This window comes from Xiphias gladius, chromosome 3, assembly GCF_016859285.1.
Source record: "Xiphias gladius isolate SHS-SW01 ecotype Sanya breed wild chromosome 3, ASM1685928v1, whole genome shotgun sequence".
Lineage (NCBI taxonomy): Eukaryota > Metazoa > Chordata > Actinopteri > Istiophoriformes > Xiphiidae > Xiphias > Xiphias gladius.
Genome location: NC_053402.1, coordinates 2,790,548 through 2,815,816, shown reverse-complemented (window position 1 = coordinate 2,815,816; position 25,269 = coordinate 2,790,548). Strand labels below are relative to the sequence as shown.

General features: G+C 41.9%; 1 protein-coding gene across 2 annotated transcripts in view; it reads left to right on the top strand.

The window, feature by feature from the left end:
• Positions 1 to 25,269, top strand: part of hoxb3a (homeobox B3a) — a 43,643-nt gene that overhangs the window by 2,887 nt on the left and 15,487 nt on the right. The window contains exons 1-2 of one of the 2 annotated variants that reach the window (XM_040124198.1): positions 15,007 to 15,087; positions 23,501 to 23,567. The gene's annotated coding sequence lies outside the window, so the exon portion shown is untranslated. Of the gene's footprint in view, positions 1 to 15,006; positions 15,088 to 23,500; positions 23,568 to 25,269 lie in introns of those variants that run through there. The other variant, XM_040124196.1, reaches the window with a different exon arrangement.

Here is a 25,269-nt window from a genome sequence, read left to right as displayed (position 1 = left end):
TCTAAAGCTTCAGTCTACTTGTGAAATATATAATTTCCAGACCGTGAAGTGCTGTTCTCAACTAGTGCAAGCAGGATGTGGTTCAGTGTTGCTTTAATGTCTCTTCAATGGGACACCTGGCTGTTCTTGGAATCACCCCAGTTGCCTTTTGTTTACCTGACCATCTTCTTAACCTATGACCCCTATGATGACATTTGACATATCACATTTCATTATAACATACTTCAGTTTTCCATCTAGCATCTTGAGAAAACTTGACTAGGTGCCCCCAGTGCTTCTACACTTTTGTATAATTTGCCAAATGAAGAGTTCACCTGTAAAGGAGAAGGAACTGCTGCCTCAGATATGTGTGCAATTGCAATTTTACCACAGCAGGTCCAAATGTGGAGTAGATAGATTGTTTCAAATTTAAACTTTGCACATACACACTGTATGGCCTGGTCATGTGCCAGTGTTGTTTTAAAAGATACCCCCAACACAGATCTGTATCACTCTCAATGGGATGTTTTTCTTTAGATTACATGTTAGTTTCTAGGAGGAAGATACAGGGATGGATGGATGGATGGGGCAACAAAATACAGAACTTTGACATGGCAGACTGCTCTTTGTCTCTGTTTGAAACCAATAATCAACCTTGTTTATTTTAACCATGACTGTCCCACAACCTTAAGTGCGTGTTTATTCTTTTAACCATGAAAATGAAGGTCCTCCAATCTTAAGGAAGTAGGCTTCTTACTTTAACCCAAATCACAATATTTCCCTAAACCAAACCAAGTAGTCTTTGTGTGTAAACCAAACCAAACCGTGACCATACACTTAACTGTGTGTTTACCCACGCCTGCCACCATAGGTTTGTTATTTCAAGAAACAATCCTATGGGTGGTATCTGAGGGTAGTGACAACCACTTATATGGTTGCTCAAGTTAGAAGACTTGTTGGAGAAACTGCAAGTTTTATAGCCAACTCAACCCAGATGGTAGATTGAGTAACTATTCATCTGAGATTGTCAAGAATTGGAACCAAACAAAGGTGAGATCCAGTTACTTTTGGATCTACTTTTCTCTATTTTAGTAAAGTTTGAATCGATTATGCATTTTTTATTGTATTTATTTTATACTTTCTATCTTTTTCTGTTAAGTATTGAATTGAACTGAAACAGATGTTGGAAAACAGCTTCTTGCAGGCTAAAGAGCAAAAGAAAGAGCAATTTTTACCCCAAAACTATAGATAATCCCAACACATTCTCATGATGGTTTTTAGGATGGTCCACACAACCTAACACATTGGTAATATAACTGTGATAATGCACTTTCAAAAAATAACTCTTGCACTGTGAAGACTTTTGGATTGAAGTTGGGGTGTGGTTCACTTGGTTAGAGCTGCCCCGTGGAGTTTCTGACAGCTAGTGGTGCAGTAGATTTAAGTAGGGATCAGCTGGTCGCCTTGTTGTTTGTATCTTGTATTCTACTAGTAGGTGTATGAGGACCAACAAGCATGCGAGCATTATGGTGACCTAATACGCACACTGCATTGGTTTTTTTTGTTTTGTTTGAGCAGACCACTTTAAAAATATTTATTTTATTTGCAGTAAAATTCCATATATTTCATGCTTTGCAATAGTTTTCAATGCAGCAATAAGAAAGAACGACATGGTGAAGTTTCAAAGCAAAACAATAAAAAGAAAACCACATGGCAGAAAATGTCTATTTTAGAGACTGTATATGCAATGGATTTTGGTGTGAAATGCTGATATTCTAAATTTATAGCATACCAAGGGAGATGAAAGGTTAACCCTATATGTATTAATGCCATAGCTTTACTCAATTGATTTATACAGATATGCAATGTAGGAGTTTGTAAAGTTTCTCAGCCTGAAACCTTGAATGGAGTAAATCTAATTTCTGTCTTGAGCTCACGCAGGTTCATTAAAAACACGCTTGTTAAATTAAAACTCCTGCTGCTCTGCTGCTGCATAAAAACCCACTGAGCTCTTAGTTAGTGAAAACAACCATTACTGTTAGTGATTTTAAGTCTGTTTCTGCCCCTGTATGTTGACATGGGCCTTTTTTTTTCTGCTGCTTTATGACTTGTCCTGATGCTTCTCTCAATGTATAAGGCGATTTGTTTCTGTAATCTCAGTGGGATTAGCAGTTAAGTAACTGTGAAGTAAAAGCATGAAACAACAGGGGTCTGGCCAGCAGGCAGATGTGAGCCAGCTTTTACTCTGACCTGTAGTTTACAGATAAGCTGCTTTCTGCTTTCAAGTTTGCTGTCACTGAGATGTTTGGAGGGTTTGAACCAGCTGATGGAGCTGATGTTTCAACAGCAGCTTTACACAGGAAACTGCAGGCTTTCGGGGATCAAAACACACACACACACACACATCAGGCAGGCGGGCGGGCATACACATAGGCATGCACTGTAACATACAGGCATCCAATATGTCTCATCTGTGTGTGTGCACATGTTTACTGGTTCAATGATTACCATAGGCTGCTACACACACACACACTTAACCAAAAAAACAATAGTTACACCAACTTCTCTCTCTCCCTCTCTCTCTCACTCTGGGAGCCTCGCGGTGGTTTGCTAATTGCCAGACAAATCGCCCGCGTGTTTTTTTTTTTCTTTCCTCGCGCTTGTTGCAGCCGCTTTGCCCGAGAAATTTATTATTTTGGAGAGCGAGAGGAGCCGAGGAGGTCACAGTGCAGGCGCGCAGGCTGCAGGAGGAGGTCGTCACCAGAGATATATGGCTGCCAGGCTTTTACTACTCCACCGTCTGCGTGTGAGTGTGTTTCTGTGTGTGTGTGTGTGTGTGTGTGTGTGTGTGTGTGTGAGAGAGAGAGAGAGAGAGAGAGAGAGAGAACGAGAGAGCGCGTGTGAGCCATCTAAAAGTAGATATGTATTAAAAATTAAAAAGAGAGAGCCAAATAATGGTTACCAAGCTGCCACACTCGCATACACAATTCCTTTTTATAAGCCAGGCTGTTGTAGTACAATAAGGTGGGGTGGCTGTGCTCTGTAGTGTAACGTTAGTCAATATATAATTTAAATGATCAAGTAGCTATGTAAATAATTAACTTATTAATAGCTAGTTTAGATATGATCACATCAGTGTCCACTTTGAAAACCCAAACTGTAAATCCCTTGGTGTGTATCCCGTTATCTTTTGTCAGCACTGCTTATTCTTTTATTAGTAACAGGGAAGTGTAGTGGCCTCTTTGATTCACTTTTTCCTAAGAAAAGATGCCACAGCATCTGAGCTCAAACCATGAATGGCTTGCTGACCGTTTTAACTGCTAGTTTGATTCCTTATTGGAAAAAGCGCACCCTTTTTAAATTAGTCTATTTGTTCCTTTCTTCTTATTTTACGTCCAACCTGCAGAAGGATCACAACCCAAATGCTTTGTATATTGAAACATTGTGATGTCTTATCACTGATTAAATAATAATATATATACTTTCCTGATTAATAAATCATATATATGTGTATTTGTAAGCCTTTTGTAAGTTGCCTTTATTGCAGGGTGATGCTGCTGCATATAGTGAATGGAGACAAGCAAATCCTACTGTGTGATGATCCTACAGTTGTTTGTTACAGCAGCGCTCATATCTGTTAGATGGGAGTGATAAATAGGCTTCCGTGGCCTGTATGACTAATGGTGGGGCATTAGGCCTGCACGAGCATATTGATACTACAATATTAAACAGCCCCACTGCCCCTCGTTACCTTTTACTTATCAATATCGTAATGACAAAGACGTGCTGGCTGCTATAGACTATAATAACATCCTGTGGACAGCAAATTTGAGACACAAAGATCTGAATTCAGATTTGGCAAATTTAGCCTCTTACATGTGTTTACAGTTTATTATAAGAGATTTTTACTATAGGTTATATCATGAAAATATTTTATATTTAGAAAATAAAGGATCAAGAAAAAAAGCTGAATATGTACATCTATATGTATATATATGTTCTAAATATTTATATACAGTAGAGGAACCAGGAAAAGCCAAAAACACTGCACTCACGAGGAAACAATGAACTTCCCCCGGGATATTTTCAATTGATGATAAGCCTCCAAGAAATAATAATATTAAAAAAAGAAAATGCGAGATTCACTACAGATTATATATAAATTTACTACTTATTAGTTATGCTCATCTTGTGACGCACCGATCGGCTACAACGTTAAAACCAGCTACCGGTTTTAACGTTGCGGCTGAATGGTGTATATTCATTATTCTCTATAGCCTATGCAAAATGGACATCACTGAGCATGTTAAAGGTGGTTGCAAATGCAGAAGTTGTTGCAAAATCTTTTTATTTTAGCATGCACCCACTAGTGCTTTATAGCCTGTATTAAAGATCACATGTCAATTGATTTTACAGTTTATATCAACAGCAACCCAGAAGTGCATACCCATTGATATTAAACCAGCGCATTCAAAAGTACTTGGCCAAAACGTGTTTGAAACTATCTAGAGGGTTGTTCATCGTGTTATATCGTTGTGTGAAAATCTAGGGTTTGAACATTAAATCACCCAATTCAAAGACCAGCATAAGGAGTGTGCATGGAAAAATGTAAAACATATGAAGTGTAATTGATCTATACTGTAACTCAGCACGCTCTCTCCCTCACCCTTTATATGGTTATCAATAGCGAGACAGTTTTAACATTGCTCAGAAGTCAGACATGACAGAATCAATGTCCTGACATGTCTGACAACAGAACAGTAACAACAGCCAATTAAAATGTGCTGTATTTCCTATTTAAACTGCAGACGGACGGGTTTCAAATATGACTCGAGTATCAATTATGGATCCTGGCATTTTCATGATAATAATAAAACGGAGGCTAAGTAGCGCGCCCATCCTTACAGATGCATTCAAAAACATGTTTAATTGCGCAAATGTTATTGGTTATTGATTTTGATTGGTCCTTAACATTTACTCGTGAGAGGCCGGGGATGTCTCTGGTGCGGCTCCATAACGGGGGAAAGACCTCACGTCTCGCGCAAGAGAGGAATATATTTCAAAAAACGGTTGTGCGCGTGCTGCTGTCTTTAACAGATTTACGAGCTGCAGTAAAAGGCGAGATGTCGGGGCTTGGTAAATCAATCTCTCTCTGACTATCTCTTCTTTTCCTCAGATCAGTCTATAGCCTTAACAACAGCAATAATAATAATAATAATAATAATAACAATACAATTTTCTCTAGTGATGTAATATGTAACCACTAAATCACGCCTTGGACACTTTAATTTTACGGCTATTCTAAATCTTAACAAAGAGACATTTTCAGTTTCTCTCTTTTTATTCAAAGCCTAGTTAATCATTAACGAGGAGCAAGAATTTACCTGTCTTAATCCATCATGGACCAAGAGACCCCCGAGATCGCAAAGAACTCCAACATCACTTCAATTAGCCTATTGGCTTTTAGCATTATTCTGCACCTAGCTAATAAATGTTAAAATCACCCTTTAGTACCACATCACCCATAGTGTCACATGTGAATTATCAGTAGGTTACAAATACTTTTTTAAAAATGTGTGTCCGTTTGTTTTCATGATATTAAAATCTTAACATGAGAACAACTGCTAGAAAGTGGCCAAGTCCGGCATCTCACAAAGAAATCCCTGTCTTCCTTCTGTTTTCTCCACAGATGAGGCTATGGCGGTTGTCTACCACCGCTGAACGCATTACTATTACGGCTAAGCTACAGCGTAACACCCTGTAGTTGCAAGCATTTCTTTCTGGTTGATTCCACAACCCCCGCCCAGCATAGTTCCGATGTTTAGGCCGTTGAAAAGATTGTGTGTGTGTAATAGCTTTGTATGCGGCTGTGCCAAGTTTACAGAGCTGATTCTTATTGCTGTTGTCAGGCCGGCCCAGGTCTCTGCTGCGACTTATCTTGGCTGTTGTTTCACACTGTGATTGCCGTAATTTATGGCCGTCATTACAGACGCCGTCATCAGCACCGCAAATGTTTGATTTCAATCTTGTTGTGGGTAAAATCTCAGGGAACCGCCGTGGTGTTCGGAATGCAAGTTGAAAGGACTATCTGCGCACGTTCAGCGCATCAGAAACAAGCAATAAATAAATGACCACCGAACTGTTTCACTGATAGTACGTTTAAAACTACATTTGGTTCCTTCTTTATAATTATTATTTGCCTTTGTCATGTAGGAGATTTTACTTTTAGAAGCAATCAACTCCAAAGTGGCCAATTGCGTCTCTGCTCGGATCTGTCCACCAAGTAGTTCCGTCTCATTGCATTTGATGTGAAATAATTTCTCCGGCAGCGCGGTTGTTTCAAATTGGCTGAATAAAATATAAAACAAAGGGGGCTTAGTTTAAATGGACACCCACGAAGACTATAGCTCTCAACTGAGTAAAAGAGCCGCTTTTGTATTTTCAGCATCTGTACCTGAGGGCAGGTGGTGTTGTTGCAGATACACGGCGATTTTGAAAAAGTCTTTGAAACCCCTCGGTTCCTGTGAGGGGAAGCCGCGTGTCTTGAGGCTGCTGCGGCCCACTGTGTGACCTTGAAGTTTTTCTTGTTAGCTGCTCGGCGGCTAAGGTAGCCTTGATACAGCCTCCTAGCCTCAACACTTTCTTTTTCTCGGAATCTCCAGCTCCATTGTTCTGCTAGAGGCGGCTCGAGCTCTGGAGCTCGGGAGACCGAGCGCTAAAAGGGTCGCGACGTTTTATTGTTGCTGCCCTGCACGGCCTCGCGCCGGGGGTTGCGTCTCTCCCTTGTTTCTTCGTCTGTCTCTCACACTCTCTCCCCGTCTTCTTTGTGCCTCCCTAATGTCTCTCTATCTCTTTTACTCTCTCCCTCTCCGTTCGTCTCCCATCTCTTTTTCTAACAGCTCTCTTCTCTCGTGTTACCTGTCTGTCCGTAGCTCTCCCTTCTATACAAATAGCGCCTTCTTCTAAATGAATTACATTTTCTGTGCTAGCCATCCCACCAGAAAAACTTGCTCATTGGGGGAAAAAAAAAAAAAGTGCGCGTTTGGACAATTTAGTCCAAATAAAATATTAGATTCTGATTCATATTATCACACAAATGTGGGGAAAAAGTCTGGCCCAGTCTGTTTTATTTCGATGTCGAACATGAATTATCATTATCGAACAATCTGGCTTGATTCATTTCCACTACCACAGTTGGCTTGAGTCTGTGCGGCAGTTAAATATTTAGTTTAGCTACGGGACGCGCTTACATGACTCCGAATAGGAGAAATAAACTCAGCTGTGAGGCACAGTCACCACTGAATATTTCCTACTGCTGGAAATAGATCCGTTGAAATACAAGACGGGACAGTGTAAGGAATTCCCCTTGTTCTGCCGAGTAACGGCGAACTGAGAAAGAGATGACAGTGAAGAATAACGGAGAACGCGTCTGAGGCATGCACTCATTTTTAAAAAGAGCATAGTTGGTGACAATCATCTTTTATCGTTCTCTCTCTCTCTCTCTCTCACTCTCTGTGTCAGTTATAGACCTACCCCTGATTTACCTTACAGTGTATAGCGCACATATTAACACACATCGCACATTGCCCCCCGATGAGAAGGCTGAAAGGTGAACAGAAGTTCTCTCTGACTGTTTTTATGTTCATTTTATTGTTTTTAAACTCTAACAGAGTCCTGCATCACACAGCACTCCTGCTTGCATGCACTGGTCCGGGTTCGTTCCACAAAGTGAAAGGCTCACAGGCACCCCACACCCCCCGCCCCGACCAGCACATCACGTGATTCATTAAATAATTATTGCAGAGGTTAAAGAATAGATATGTGTTCGTCAGGAACATAACGGTGAGGCACGGTGCTCCTCCAATGTGTGTGTGTGTCTGACGCGGAAAATTCAACTGTCCTTTCAAAAAAAAAAAAAAAAAAAATACAAGCCCCCCTATAGCAGCGGAGAGGGGGGAGAGAGAGAGAGAGAGAAAAAAAGAGAGAGAGGGAGAGAGGGGGAGAAGAGGAGACACTGAGAAACGCCAACAGAGAGAGAGAGGGGAAGAGAAAAGAGAAGGAGGCTGCAATAAAACAAATTTGGACGGGTGTGCGTCTTGCGGGTCGTTGTGGACACTGTGAGTATTGCGGAAGGAAGGGGACTGCATGGGGGGAAACCACACATCTTCTTCCTCATCTTCGCCGCTGCGCCGCCTTCGCCCGCATCCCTCTCAGTGAATCATAGGCTATTTTAACATCGTGGTAAATATGCCCAAAAAATACCCATCTTTCGCCGTGTTTTCTCATCGTGCATGTTGCTGTAGTGTTGTTTACACATGACCCCCCCACCCATCATCATCAGCCATTGTTTAAGCGGTGCAGCCGAGCAGCCTGCAAACCAGAGAGAGAGAGAGAGAGAGAGCGAGAGAGAGAGAGAGAGCCGGAGCAATGCAATGTTAGCCGGTGGCTGTTTATAGTTTAAGAAGCACTTGGATATTCTTCTCCATCTTTCTCCCATCACCTCCTGTCTGCCTCTACATCTCTCTATATCTGCCTGACTCTGTCTATCCCTCTCCCTCCCTCTCTCTTACCCTCTCTCTCTCTTCTTTTTTTCCCCCCCCAGCTAGCTGCTTCTCTTGATTTATAGTGAGGCTGGGTGTCAGCGTGCGGCCGGGGCTGCCATTGTGTGTTTGTGAGGGAGTGCTGTTGTTTATGGTGGTGCCCGCGATAAATCATGTTTTCCTCCGCGGTGGGAAGACGGTGGGGAAAAATGACGGTCGATGGACCGATGATGCACCGGAACTAGGAAGAAGAAGGAGAGAAGGAAGAGATCACACCACAGACTCCTCTTATGGTTCTCCTCCTCTTTCTGTTCCCGCTCTGTTTCCATTGCCTTGCTCTCCTCCTCTGCCTGTCTTTTCCCCCATGCCCTCACCCACACTCCCCCGCTTTTTTACACTTGATTATAACTAGGGGTGTTTTCTTTTTTCTTGCTCAGTATGACATTGGCTGGCTGTAGCTCCGGGTCTTGAATTACTGCGGCGACCAATTAACGGAAGATTTGTTTAAATTTGGCACACCGGGTACGCCTCGGCCGCCATGAAATCTCATAAAAAGGACCTGCCGGTCAGGAAAATCTCATCTAACTAGCCAGGAGGTGTGAGCGAATCCAAATAGCTCAGTTAAGGGAGCACGGCTGAAGAGCTAAATGGTTCTGGTCCGAGTCCATGACTCCTGCAAGCACAACAATCCCAGGCCCTGGTTTTAACTGAAATGCAATCTTAAAACTGCTTTCTGCGTTGGCAGAAGCTATCCAGGGAGAATCCGCTTGGCTTTGTAGTTTACAGTGTATCGGCTTTATTTATGCCACCAGAACTCCTGGTTTATCGTTAAAAGCTACTTTAGTAAAAAAAAAAATCAAATATCCCACGTTAAGATTGCTCTGTTGCTGTTTTTTTTTTTTTTTTTTTAGAGGAGACCAAAGTTGTTTATAGGCTTTGGTTTCCACTTCACTTTATGGATAAAACCAGACTGTACACTAACTCTGGGTTCATTTTTTAGAAGTTGCTTTTTTTCTCCTCCCTTCTCCATGGATTTCTTTCAATGTGTTTTCTTTGGATGCTTGCTGGAATGGAGCTTGGCGCCATTATTCATGTCAGCACTCAGTGTCTCTGCTTTTGCTCAATTCCTTCACCGCGAATCAGACCTTCCTCTTTTCTTTAAATGTGGCGCGGAAAACAAGATGAAAAAGATGGGAGGATTTTTTTCTTCTTTTTCCTCCATGTTGATATTCGCATGTCTCATATCAAACGCGGTTGCATTCCGCATTCACCTTCTTCGCCTACGGAAAATCAAACGCAGTGACTCAATGAGACATTGTGAATTAGTTGTGGTACCATTTTTAGCCTTTCCCATTGCCAGTAGCAAGCAGGATGGGGTGAGAGGGGTGGAATGGAGTAAACGTAATTTCATCGGCTAACCTCATAACTCACTATAGTAGATGACGCTGGTGTGGTGTTGTTTTCGTGTGAAGCCAGCTGGTAATATATGCAACGTGCAGAGGACAGTGAAGGCAGCATTAAATAATTTTATTACATTCATACAACATCAGCTTGCATGACAATTTTTTATACATAGACATTGCATTAATGAAAATAATAATAATGATAATAATAATAATAATAATAATAATAATACAGGATGTATCTCATGCAGATGGTTGGATGGATGTATGGATGCGCACCGGGAATCACTTTACAATTACATTTCCAAGGCTGGGCTCTTCAGCATCCTCTCTCCCCTTCTGTCTCTCTCCCTACTCGGCCATCACTACCAGAGTAAACCTTAGTGTAACCAAATTAGAGCGGCTCCGCGGCTTCCCATCACGTAATAATGGCAGAAGCAGCAAGAGGCAGCGCTCTTCAAAATGCGTATTCCTTCTGTCTATCTGCCGTGTCAAAAACAATATCCCGCCTCATTTCTGTAGACAGAGAGAGAGACGGAGAGAGAGAAGGGGGAGTGACATGATTCCTGTCCTCCCTTTTTCATATATATGTATATATTTCGCTGGATATCTCGACCTCATATCTGATTTGGGTGACATGGAAGCGTTGGAAACACATTTGCAAATGCCAGTCAGGCCGCCTTCTGCGAACAAACATATTGAAGGTAGGTTGTGAGCATGGCCCTGCACTGAGGGAAAAGTTTAGAGGGAATCACACTTGGCGTTGAAAATGAGTCACATCCCAAGTTCCTAAGACTGCTGCGTTAAAATAGTCCCAAGTCTCAGAGTGAAGGGGACACGACAGCAGAAGCAGTCCGCTTATCTTATCTTATCCCGGGCATGTGTCCACTGTTAAGTGTGTTGTTTTTTTTTTCTGGCAAGATAGTTCCACATCAAACCCAGCTGATATACTTCAAATATTTGAAACGGTGTTGAGAAATGATATCACTCCCTGTCTGACATCCATTATAGCTACCGCTGCTATCCAAGCTGCGGGAGGGGAATATCAACTCCTGTGAGGCCTCGCTTCATTCCCAACTCTCTTTTCACGCTTCGCTGTATACAATTCTGCCTAATCTGCTGCTGCACTGTTATTCATGATCCAGATGTGCAAACCGTACTGTCGCTACAAATGAAAAACAGATAAATGGCGTTAATGTGTTACTACAGTGCGTCGTCACACAATCAGCAACCTACTGTGACACCTCGACCATCTGAGGCTAGAATTATTGTTTAAACCGAAAGTTTCTGTACGGCATTTGTGACGTCAGCAGAATACGGGAGGCATCTGAAAATGTTACCGGCCTATAATCAGACGGGGAATTTGTTTTTGTTTATAGTGACATATTACCTTTTTGTTCTCAATTCGTGTTTGTCGCATTTTTTGAACTGGAGCGGAATCACTGACTGGAAGCGACTTGTTAGAACCCTTCCGGTGCGGGGTTGCACAGGCTACTTAAAAAATGATGCTGCCATTTTGTTAGATTTTTATTATCACTTCTCGCGAATTCAACTGCGCTTTACTTTAAAATATGCATTTAAAATGATGCAAAATTACTAAGGAGGGGGGGAGGGGGGTGTCTTTATCCCACATTTATTGTTTGCTGCTGAATTAACCGATTAGTAACCCCTTTAAAACAAGATGAAATCTTGTTTTAAATCGTTTAACAGAACATTCAGCATTAGCTGAAACACGAAACAAAATAAGCTAATACACACAAAAATGGGCATATGTGTTTGTTTCCACTGTGATTGAAACATCCTCTTACTGCATGTGGTCAAAGACAAGGTCGGTGAAAACCCACGCGTCTGAAAGAGGCGTGAAAGCAAGCAAGCACGCGGACAAGTCTTCACACAAGGCGCATCTTCCCACTCACGACTTGCTTTGGCAGCCATATTGTCTTGTTCGCTTTTTTTCCCCCACTCAATATATAGCTATACATGTATATATATGTGTGTGTGTGTGTGTGTGTGTGTGGTTGTCTGTGAGTGTGTATATCACTTCTGTCAACATATATGTCTTTTAACGCTCCCTATGTGAAATTAATGAGATATTTTTAGAAAAACTATTTTTTTTTAATTTTTATTGTGGCCACCTTTAAAATACATACACATGCTGCTCTGTAAACTTTCCTGCAAATATTCAAGGCGGCAGAAAGGAGACAAAAGCTGTAAAAAAAAAAAAAAAAAAGAAGAAGAAGCCCTGTAAAACATAAATTAAACGAGCGAAACAGCAATGGATTTTAGCGGCACTGAAAATGTATTCCATATCCATAAGATTTTTGTGATTATTGCTCCAATCCGTCCTAAACTAATCTATAAAGCGCCGCGGAATTAATGTAAAGTAAAGGGTGTACACGTATAAGTATATATATATATATATATATATATATATATATATATATATATATATATATATATATATATAGTCGCTTCAAGACAAAACGATTTATTTTCTCGCTGAATTAAAGTGAAAAGACAGAAACCACGAGAGCGATGAAAGCAGTTCGGGTTTAAATCAGGGATTCTTCGAAAACAGTCAATCGTAAATTAGAGAACCCCTCGGCCTCATAAATCTGCAGCCGCTGGACGTTAACAGGCGAAAGATTTAAGAGTGGGAAAAATACTGTTAACAGCACACGTTAACTTGTGTTTGAATCAGCCACTCAAGAGCAATATTTTACAAAAACAATGCCATGATTTAATGATAATATCAGTAATAATAATAATAATAATAATAATCATCATCATCATATTAGTAGTAGCAGTAGTAGTAGCTTAGTAATAGTAGTAGTAGTAGTACTAGTACTAGTAGTATTTAACCTATAGCATAAAAAGCCTTATCTCTTACAGGCTGCAGATATCCAGTCTCGTGCTCCACGCACCGGATACTTCCCGGGCTTTTTTTCGCCTCGCGCTGTGACGATTACCCGTTCGGAAATAAATCAGTAAGCAGCCTCGTGCTAATTTATAATCGTCAGTGATTTAAAGCGCGTGGAAATGTAGCGGCTGCAACCGTATCCAGAGCTCGCAAGCTGCGCTTTCCTCTCTCCCACCGGCCGGAGAGCGGCTTGCACCAGAGCGATAAGGGAGACAGAGCTGCTGAGCCGGAAACGTTTCCACGAGGAGGGGAACGGGCGCGAGCTTTGGTCCGCTCCGCTCTCTTTCTTTGATCGCAGCGCGAACAAACTAAAAATCACATCCAAATAACGACCGCTTTATCTCTCTCGCTCTCGCTGTGTGTGTGTGTGTGTGTGTGTGTGTGTGTGTGTGTGTGTGTGTGTGTGTGTGTGTGTGTGTGTGTGTGTGGGTGGGTGGGTGTGTGCGTGTGCGCGCGTGTGTTGTAGTCAAGGCATGTTTATATGCGTGGGCAGATAACACTAACACACACACAGAGAGGGAGAGAGAGAGAGAGCGATGGGGAGAGAGAGAGAGAGCAAAACCAAGTACGTCTGTTTGAGATTTATTTAATCTCTCTATTTTAGCAGTGAATAACGGTCAACACCGTCAGGACAGAAGCGCTAAGAAGAATCCTCACAAATAAAGAACAACATTCCAGTAACATGGATGTAATGGATGTTCCCTGGTTTTGACTGTACTAAGCCCAAATCGGACAGGCCTACAGGCCATATTCTACCAGTGAATGTTTAAACAAGCCACACAGGGTGGAAACAGTTCCCTGTGTGGACGCACAGGTCAACTCACAGCGGAATTTCACCTCCTCCTCCCCTCTCTCAATCTCCTTCCTCATCCTCCTCTCCTCTGATCGCTCGCAGTTGGACGCCATGTAATAACCAACACCTGGCCCTCGCACAGGCAGGACGGACAGGCAGGTCACGCTGACCCCCCTGCCCCCCACCCCCACCCCCCATTGGACAGGGACAAGAAGCAGAGCCCCCCTCCACTCTCCGATCCCTAGGATCTTGCGACCTGTCAAGCTGTCAGTCAGCAGCCTGGTTCAGACACAGTTCATGGTTGGACGGAGGAACAAGCCAAAGGTCCAAGCAGGGAGAAACGCCAGCGAGGGAGAGGAGGGGAAGAACCAGGTTAAAATAAAAATGACGTCCTCCATAACCTATACTCAATGAATCCATTAAAATGCCCATGACGGAGAATTGACTTTTTGAGAGACTAATCTAGAATATCTTGGTCCGCAAAGGTTGCAGGTCAGGAACGTAGACTCGGGGCTACTAGTTAGCAAAGCAGCATCCAAAGAACAACAGTGTGTTCTTGGGTGAGTTTAGGCAAAGCACGGGAAGCGGACCAAAAGATACCAACCGCCAGGGAGGAAGGAACGTACTGGTAAAAGAGACTGACTGGCACAGGAGGACCCTTCTCTCTCTTTTAGTGAAGCGAGAGAGAAGATAGGGAGAGAGAGACAGAGACAGAGGATGAGGGCCCGGGGAATACGGCGTCACGCTCAATCCAGGAAAGCTCTAGCAGAAGAAAACGCTTTACTTTGGAGACTCCTTCAGTTTACCGGGCCCACACCGAGGCTCGCGCTGTACCTCGGCGTTTTGCCCTCGTGCCAGTAGATAGCCCAATGTAAGATAAGGCTTTCAGGAAAGGAAAAAGCGCGAGCCCTGACCGCGGTGCTGGCCAGACATGGACCGGCCGGCTATACGGGGAATTTTGCAGAACAGACGGAGGGGGGTGGGGGGTGGGGGTGAGCGCGCGCACGCCGTGTGTTTTTTAGGGTAAAGTAGCACCGCGAGCCCCAGACCGAGCATTCCCCGTCAGCCTGTGTGCTGTAGGTAGGTTTTAATTGTTGGAGCTTTACGTTACGTTACGGTGTCCTACAGAGGCTTTTCAATATATACACTGGTATTATAACAGGTAACCCCGCGGCTTAAACACCGGGTTTAACTGGCATGCATGCTGTCTTAGTGCCATTTTGTACTAGAATACACATTAGAAAAGAGCCAAACTGTCGGGCAGACTGCGCGTAATTACGCAACCGGAATCAGTGAAAATACGTCCAAGGTTTTCCAAGAAGGAATTCTGTGGTCTTCTCTACTCCAGCCGGCGTGTCCGTCCGTGTCCAAAACAGACTGCATCCAGGGGAAAAATGGATCACCAGTAGGACATCCAGGAAGAGAGACGCCGAAAGAGAGCAAATAGAGCAGGTATGGTCTGCCGGGATGTTTCTTGCTCAGTGTCCCGGTGTGTGTTCCCGAGGCGTCCCCATCCCACGCGCTCCACCGCTCGACAAGTCATTAATTATCTGTTGTGTGACCGTGGTCTCTCTCGAACTCGCAGAGACATCCGCGGGGTGTGCCCGCGAGCTAGCAAGCTCTATTGCTAGCCAAAAACTTTTGTGTGTGTGTGTGTGTGTGTGTGTGTGTGAAAGCAGCTGAAGACAGATGCCTCAGAATAGGTAACAGACAAGAGGGCAAAAAGGGCGCCACGCCATGCTCTCTCTCTCTCTCTCTCTCTCTCTTTCTGCCCCCCCCCACCAGTCATTTAAAAAGAGGTTTACTTGCAGCACGAAGTGTGGTTTGGAAAGAGAGGTGTGCGACTGGTATATGTGTGTGTGCACATGACTGATAGAGAATGAGTCGTAGTGAAAAGGGACCTGACGGCTAGGTGTAAAGAAAGAAGATGCATGCTAGGCGCACTGTGATTTATGATCGTGTGAAAAGATTGCTTACTCAATGAGCCGCCTCCCCTAACCTCTCTCCTATCCACAAATTGTCATGTCCTTTTCTGCCCCACCCCATCATACAGAAAATGGTCCTGCAAAAATATAATTGTATCTAATCAGACAGAGTGGTGACGAATAAACGGTTAATTACAACTATTTGAATTTGAATTATTAAAAACATTATAACGCTGATCCTCCTCTTCATTCTGACTAATTTGTCGGTTTTCCATTGTTATGGCAGCCAGATGTAGCGTTAGGTCCAGGAGATTTGAAGGAATATGAAACCACCTTGTGCAAAACAGGAATACAATCAAATTATGCATGGGCTGGATGGAGGGATAACAATGTAAACTATGTGTGTATGAAGTATAATTTTACCAACCAGCCACCAGGTCTTAATCCTCTCCATTCCTTTGTTTTGAGGGAACAAGATTTCAGTTATTTTAAAATTACTTTATTCATTTCTTTAGTCTTGTTATTGTTGCTGAATTTGGTCATAAGGTTGTATTTCTCTTTGATTCAGTAGATATGGTACAACACAGTATATCCTCAGTTCTGTTTAGTAGTGAGCATTATTGTTTCAGCGCAGGAAAAACGGCACCCACACACAAAACAGGTGCGACTTTTATGGCCTTTTAAAATTACGTTTTGTTTTGTTTTGTTTTGTTTTGTTTTGTTTTCTTTCAATGACATGACTTCTAGAAGAGCGTTAAGTGTAGCCTGCGTGGGCTCATCTGGAAGCTTGCTATGACCTTGGTGGTTTTTGCTCAATTCCAGGTATAGAGACATTAAAGTCATGAAAAACCCACAGCAACTCTAACACTGCCATGATTTAATAGATTTGTTCATACATCACTGACAAACTATGGGCAAAACACCCATCAGAGTAAAATATTGGGGGCAGGCATGCCTAACACTGTCGCAGAGTATAAAGGCTGACAGCTCTGGCCGAGATCCATACAGCCGCTTCCTCCTGCTGTAACAGGCTTAATAGCAGGCCTATCTGCCGCTGGGCCAAGTGGCCTGATTATATTACAATCACTGGCTTATTATTCTTACCTGTGTGTCATAAGAGGAGCTTGTTGTTAGGAAATGGATACTGGCCTGTTGTACTGGTGCAGGTTGTTCAACACTCAGTGTAATGAGGCCCCAAAGCAATATGATAACAACTTAGGAAAATCCATTTTTTAGGCACTGCCAAACCACAAATTACTACAAACACTGATTGCTACTGTCCCTGGATGCACTGACACCAATGCTGGCAATGTACTTTTTTGACCAACATGCAGCCACAGGGGATGATTATTCCTGAGAAACAAAATCCATATTTGGTCACACAGCTAGATACACAATGACAAACCCCCACGAAAAAGATATTCAGTCATCGGACAAAGTGACCACCAGGGCTGCAACTACACCAAGTAACTCGCCTCTCTTCTTAATACAATCTGAGAGTTAAACAATGATGCATAAGGCCTCGAAGCATCCTCCCAAATCCCTCTGATGGCCTTTTTCAGGGGCTTTCCACACATCCATGGCATATTACTGTGCATTTCACTGGAGAGCCACCTGTGTTTTCACACATGGTGATATTTGTTGTGACTAGCACTCCTCAGAGAGGCACTGTACTGAACCTTCAAATCACTTTCAGTATTTCTTTCAAGTGAGCTACAATATTAACCAGTCTAAAAACCATTAATATGCACATCAATGTAAGCTTTTAATATAGAATGCACGTACCAATCATCTCCTTTGTTATGGGTTTAGATTAAACCTCTTGAATCTTTTTAAAATAACCAATGAAAACGTTGACATCACACACACAAACCACACAAAACTAAATCACTTTTGCTATTTTAAATCTGTTTTGGTATATAGCAGCATGTCAGTATTAAGATGTTATACATGCTGACACCATCTTGAGCTCTGAATACAGTATTTAAAAACAATTTATCAATTTTATGTTAATATTATGAGTTTAGACAGAAATAAAACCTGCCCTCTACAAACCCTTCAATTTGTGACTACTATCTAGCACTCTGAGCGCACACACACTCACACACACTCACACACAGACACACACACACAAGCAGTCACATCCATCCCTGTTCATCCCATGCCTGACAGTCTTGGTGAGCTTGGCACTTTTCATGGCCCAGGAGCAGAAAGGGCAATTTGACCCCCACACCCCACCTCCCTCTAAACCCCCAAACACACTCTTCCCCTCTCTCTCTCTCTCTCTCTCTCTCACCCTCTCTCCTGGCATCAGGGCTTTCTTTGAGTTTCAGGTTAAAGATTAGTATCTCTGATAAAGATTAACTCTCTGTCAAAGGAAGGCGCTGATGGCATGAGTTTGTGGTTCAGGACTGATGGTGACACAGGGGCAAGCACTTCAGGGAGATGGGTGACCCTGCCTGCAGCAAGAGACAAGGGTAGACACTGGGCTAAAATGTTGACTCAAAGGATACGATTAGCTGTAATACAATACAAGATAGCATAATGTAATGTAACATTTTTGGGTAAATGATTTTGGTTAAAAGTCAGTCATAAAGTTAGGTTTTGGTCATGTTTCACTCAATGTAAAAATGGCTTGGTTGACCGCACAATACCTAGAACTATTGGTACGTGTAGAAATAAGATTAATTAAAAAGAATAAGTAGAAGTTTCCGTTAGAATAAGGTTAGATTTTTGCTAAAAAAGATGTTATAAAAACAATACTTTTAATTTCCGAGAGGTAGAACCCGACAAACGTATTCAGCTTTGAAGCCAACCTCTGTTCCCTTCCTGTTAATCATTTGCTGAAGTCTAAGTTCAGCTTTGATTGTCCGTAAATTTGTGCATGCTCCCTGGAAACTCTTGTGAGACTATGATATAGGAACGAAATTTGTCTTCTTCCGCAGAAGCCTGCTGCTTAAACAGGGCTCAAATAGGTCTTTTGTACAGAGCATGAGCGTAATGCCTCAGTTATGTATCTACAGCCAGGAGCAACAGACTTTATAAGTAGAAGATCTGTTAAGATTTCGTGACCCTGAATGAAAAGAATATGTTCACTAAAATAAGGGGAAGCAGATCCTAACAGCAGACCTATGCCATTTCTCCTAAAATGCTTAAGTTGAGACCTCCAGCACGAATTGCATATGAAAAAAATACAAATGAAAAACACCAAACTGAAGACAAAAATATAGGATTTTCCAAATTTTCCAATGCCAGTCTCAGAGCTGTCCACACCAAAATGCTCCATGGTTGACACGTTTCAAAATAAAGCTACTAAATTGTTAGTGCACAGAAGATGTTTGATTTGAGTTTGAACTAGAAGCTTCGGGTTATTTGCTGCACTAAATTTGTACAAGTATATGAAACTGATAACTGAGTATACATAACAGTACATGGCAACGAACCAAAAACCCTTTAAAACTCAGAGACTCACACTTGAAATAAACAAACTTGTAAAGGAACATGTAAGGTGTCCTTCTCTCTCTCAGATTCTCTCAGTAGTGCATATCTGCCATCTGAAAAACGGTGTTGAAACTTGTGTGTCAATTCGCCCAGAGCAAGAGGGGAGGAGACGAAATGTGTTGCAGTGCGAAGTTTGTCGTCGCTTGCCCATTTGGTGTGGCTGTGTCTGTGGTGTTCGCAATGATGTTGCATGGCCGTTCGACCTCATTACACTTCAAGGAAAGCTTCAAATGGACTTGATGAAAAATGTCTTTTTAGGAAAACACGTAAGGGTATTGACTGATCTTTGGGGAGGGTAATGTGATGGCAGTGGATGCTCTGGTGGTCCGAAAAGGTCAGATGGTATAAAGAGACACTTAGGTATAAAAAGTTGAAGGAAAGACATAAATTGTATGTTTTTAGATAAAATCAATTTAACTATGAACAAAATAATATTTATTGAAAACCGTTCATATGTGAATTGAAAGCACAAATGCTACTTGAGCACAAGTTGGTCTATGTAAGTCACTGTGTCGACTTTTCTATGTGAAAATTAAGTTTAAATGTTTGTCAAGGTTATTGCAAACCACACCAGTACTTACTGTAAAATGTATAGAGAAAAAAATGCAGAGATAAAATTCCCATAGATTCTAAATGTCCTTCTTTACATGTCAAAATATAATGTGATGTTAGAAAATAAATGGGTAAATATTTACATGTGTTTACACTGTATAAATGTTTGCATATATGCACAAATGTGTGTCTAAGGAGGACGTGTTCTAAAGTCAGTATCTTTTTATGCGACTTTTTTGCAATTGAAGTGAGACCAAATCAGAGAGTTCAGCTTCTTGGAAAAGAAGCATGATAAATCCAACAAACCAAATGAATTTGTAACCACAGAGATCATTTGAAGGGATGTAAGTGTCAGAAACCCACTGACGTAGCAGTACACGATGTCAGATTCAGACAATGGATTCACATGGGGGGTTTTGGTCAAAATATTATCAACTTATTATTAGTACCAAAAGTTATTTTTACTACTTTATTTTTTAACTTTGGAGGTTCAATGTATAGTTTAATGCTGAGCAAATTTGGAAAGATTTTGTTACCCTAAACAATGCCCAGTAGGCCTATGGCACAAAGTTGTCGTTCAGCTAAGGTGGTCTGCATTTTAACACCCATCTATAGTCACCTGACTATAATTAGAGTGTGGACTATTTGAGCTCGGATAGTTGTGAAAAAACAGCACCGTACACTAAAAGAATACATTGCACTGCAGTCAAACAGAAAAACATCTACCTGTGTTTAATAATTACAGAAAGAACACTGATGCCCAACAACAGTTACATGCATGCATATTTGTGCTATAATATTGTAACTAAATGCACTTCGTACAACCAACATGCCAACATGATCACGTATGGAGTTTCTCAGCTCAAATCACTGCGATTATTTTGGGGTGGAGAGGTATTGCAGTTACGTTTAGGGTCTGTGGGCTTCTTTTTGTCTGTTCTGTTATCAGATGGTTGCATTAAAGTAACAACAAGAATTCTAATACTTCGATTTGAAATTAAACTTTAATTAAAAAAATACTATCTGTAAATTTGAGGATAAGTGAAAGTTGCACAGATTTCTGGACTTAAACATAAAATTGTAAATGAAAATGGGATTCTAGAACACTCTGCCAATGGGTTCATCATTAAAGAACTGAGCTACTGCTCCTGCAGGTCAAAGGTCACTTTTGGAGAGCTGTGCATCAATATGTCACCGAGTAAGTGTTTCAGTGAGGGCTTTCAGTTCCTGTGTTAACACCACAAGCTACTTTTTTTTTTTTTACCATGTCTGTAAAGTAGCAGCATTGATAATCAATCTGAAAGGTCTGAACAAGAGTTGTTGTTGTTGTCTTTTGTGTTTCTGTTGTGTTTCGACCGGATCTAAGGCCAAAGAAGTATAAGGACAAAGAAAAATGCAGTATAAAAAATCTTTAAGATCAAGCTAACCTGAAAGCACCACAGTTGTTTATAGCACACAGTCTTTGATAAACTTGGTGAGTATGTAAAGCTGTTCTGAAAAGGCTCATATGTTTGTAAGTGCGTGGGGGTGTGTCTGCACCAAGGCAGGCCGGTGACGGCACCACCAGACCAGGCAGAGATAAAAGCAGAGAGTAGTGATAAAGTTTGTTCAGATCACGTGAGACTGGAAAATGAAGCTGGAGCAGCAGTAAGCAGCAACTCGGTGCAGCAATGGTGAGGATACCATAACGACGTGCGACATGGTATCCTCAGCATTGTTTGGATGCTTGCAAAGTAACCACAAAACTCAGATAAATGGAGTAAAGGTTTCTCCATGAAGTATTACGTCAAATATGACATGTCAGTTTTTGTTCCATGCATCCATACATCCGTCTCCAGGGAGTCTAAACCTGCTGTCCCTTCACAAAATATGCATTCTGTAAATGGACGCACTAACAGACCCTTTTTTTGCTTCCATGACAGTGTAATTTTGCTGCTGCTCTGTCCTTCAATTCAAACTTTCACCTCATCCAGCGTGAGAAAAGCAGCCCTCTATATTGTTTTTATTTGTATGCAGTGTTTCAACTGAAAATCCCCCTCTCTTCCTCAGCCTCCTCTTCACACTCAAAATTTGACTCATCAGCGGTTCTTGGGGTCTGGAGGCGGCCTCCTCCCTTTGTCTCGGCCTATAGGCTAGCTGGCTAAGCTAGTCGGCCCCTTCATCACTTTCTGGGCAACTTTAGACTAGTCCACTTCTGCTCCGTGGCTCCGAATTTCCGGCTAACCCGCGGGGCTAAGGGGGGACAGAGGGAGGAATCCCCGGCTGCTGCTGTGATCGGGATGGACGTCAGCCAGAGCTGTGTGTGAGTGCGTGGAGGGCAACAACAAATAACTTTATAGTAGTACGAGTAGTAGTGGTGATGATGGTGGTGGTACAGGCTGGTACGGGGAGGTCGGGGGATCCCTGCTTTTGATTTATGTGTTTTGGGCAAGCTGTCAGGAGCAGAAACAAGAGCAGCCAGAGATTTTATTCCAGCACTTTAATAATAAACAGCCACCATGCAACAACGCGGGCAGCCCTTTTCGTCCTGCGGTCGTGGACGCCTGCTATTATACAATTATACAGCCTACCTTTAAAAAATGTTTCCCCCCCGCATGCAGCAGTGGATGGATGTACATTTACCACTTGGTGTGTGTCTGACCGGCCGGGATACGCTCTCCAGCTCCGAGTGCTCAGCCCCACATGAGGATAACCGGGCCCTGAACACCGAATGCTGTCCGCGATGTGTGTTTTCTCTCTGAATGATGCTGCAGTTATTTATGGGCTGCGCGGATGTGGAGCCGCTGGGAAACAGCTGTTCGCATTATGGGGTCACTTCTCCTTTTCGTTTGCTTCCCTCTCTTTTTTCTTTTTTACTTGTCTGGCCGTTTGATGTGTAACAACATTTCCGACTTGTTTTTATAGAGGTCGTTTTTATTGTGACTGCAATATATTTGTTCTAGTATTATAGTATTAATGCAAAGAGTTTACATGTGTTAACATTAAGATTCCACACAAGGTTTGTCGAATATATTTTTATGAAAATTCCCATTTACTGGAATCGGAGTCAGGATTTCGACAGGAGCATCCCCGGGCATGTTCAGTTGTATTTGTTTTCTATTTTAGATACTGATCTTTGTTTTGTGATAGATGTTTGCGCTAGGTGTATAATATTCTAATCCACCACTTTATGTGTTAACGTTGTCACAGCAGGTTGCAGCAGTTGTGCTATTTCTATAAGATAATTATGGTGAAAGTAGGAAGTCTATTTATATTTCGATTACTGACTTCTTTCTTTTTTAGGATTACACTCTCAAACACAGACATTCGCTTTTACTGCTATTTTGTTCGTATTATATTGAGTGGAGAGTGTCAGCTTACAGAAAGCCTACTCCATGAGCTGATTTCCACAAAATTGTTCCAAATGAATTATGGACAATTTTCTACCGCTCCATCCCGATTTTTATCTGCATAACTGATGGGAAGAAGCGCCATTTTTCCTCGTTGAATGCAAAGAATTGCACAACAGCGGGCAACCCACATAGGCTGAGAAATTTCTACCGTTTAAAAAAAAAAAAAATCAGGAAAACACATTAAATGTAATAGGATGTGTAATATGATAACCCGAATCAATAACATCTGAGATCACTTCCACCCAGCCTACATCCTTCTCTCTGCTCTTACTGCTTTTATTCCGGGATTTCAGCGGGAATAATTTAAGGTCAGCAACACCTGTCCGCGTAGTCCCCTGTTCCAACCGTTCGATAAACTACAAGAGGTGTGTGCTCTGTATCGGATTTTTCCAAGACCTTTTGATTGCATCTCTTTCTCTTTCTTTCCTATCCGCCCCCCTACCCCACCCCACCCCCCACCCCGATCCACCCCTCCCTTTTCCCCCTATACTGCAGTTCTTAGGAGCTTTCTGGAAGCCGTTTTCTTCCATCAAAACATTGGGAAATAAGAGGAAATCTTTCGGTAAGTTACATTGTTTTACTTTGTTTCTTGTGATACTATGCAGTTCAGTATAACTCTGTGCATTTGTAGTGTAATCCACGGACACATTACTGGACCAACAAGCTTTGGGGGAATTTGGCGATTTGGTTTAAAAACCTCTTAAATGCAAGTAAGGGGATTTCTTTGCTTTACTGGTGCGTTCTTTAAGGTCAGACTATTAAAGCTGTTCAAAACCCTTCATAAATATGGGCGGCGGCCAGATTTAATTATTTATATATTTATGTATGGAAAAAGTATTTTAAGTATTTTAAAATATTTTTTCTTTGTCCCCACCGTAATGTACTCAGTCTTGCGCTCATCATAAAGTGTAGCCATTTGCTACACTTTTGTAACATTATTATTATTATTATTATTATTATTACTGTTGTTGTTGTTGTTACCTTTAAATTTCGATGATGCCATAATGTTGGAATTCCTCCGTTTACAAAACCGGTGCAGACAAAATGCAGACTCAGTGCCAACAGGGATAATGTACTGTGGTAAAATGTGTAGGAAGATATTGGGGATTTATTTTGTATAACTTTTTTTTTTCTTTAAAAATGGAATGGGATTTGTACAAAGTTGCAACTGAATGGATGCGAAAAGTTCCCTGGATGTGTGCGTGCGTGTGTGTGTGTGTGTGTGTGTGTGTGTGTGTGTGTGTGTGTGTGTGTGTGTGTGTGTGTGTGTGTGAATGATGTAGTATAATGTAATGACACGTGGTAATGTAATAAAATCCAGAGGTGTGAAGGGCAGTGTGATGGCCGCGGGTTACAACCGCAGCAGGAAACATACCATGGTCAGTTCATCATTAGATAAGACAGTTATTAAAACAGCACTTTGTAACTGCGATAATGTCACTAACACTACAAGTAATAACAGCAATACTAGCGATGAAACTGGCGCTAGCAGCAGCATCAAATAGGTAACAGTTTTAGAAATGCTTGGAAGTATTTCCTTTCAAACCAAATAAGGGAACAAACATTACAATTAAGCATACTTCATTTATATAGTGTATTTTAGCCTTGGCATGTACAGCAGTGTGGTGTTTCCATTCCACACAGTAAAGCTATGGGAAAAGTTTCTTTTAAAAACTCGTAGTCAGATGAAATTCCTTAGTGTCATCCTTAGTGGCCTACATGTCTGAAGTTCCAGAGGGAAAAAGGGGGGAAAAAATGGAACGAGGATTTCCACAGCTCTGCAGGGCACAGGGTTTCAGTTGTGAAACCCAATATCCGTGACTCAATCCGAAACACGGAGGCGCCGATGCGCGTCTGCCATCCAAGGAAAATAAAGAATAAGTGCCATCCGTTACAAGCACCGGCGTGCTTTTACAAGTCAATACATACATGTAATCCGCACTGCTTCTTTCTCCATATGCATTTCTCTTCCCACACGTTTGCTCGTTGGAAAAAAGAAAGACATAGACAAAAAAAATAGCTGATTAGTGGTTTGGTTAATGAGTGATGAGGTTTTTCAGCAGCAGTTAGCAGATCCCTCCGTCCGTACAAAGAGGGTTGAAGGGAAAGTTGCAGTCGGACACATTTCAGGCTCCCACCTTCCACCTACACGGAGCTCATCCTCTCATTTCAGCAGCCCACAGCGAATGCTATCTGTTTTAAAGTTGGGCTGTTTATACACACATACACACACACACACACACACACACACACACACACGCGCG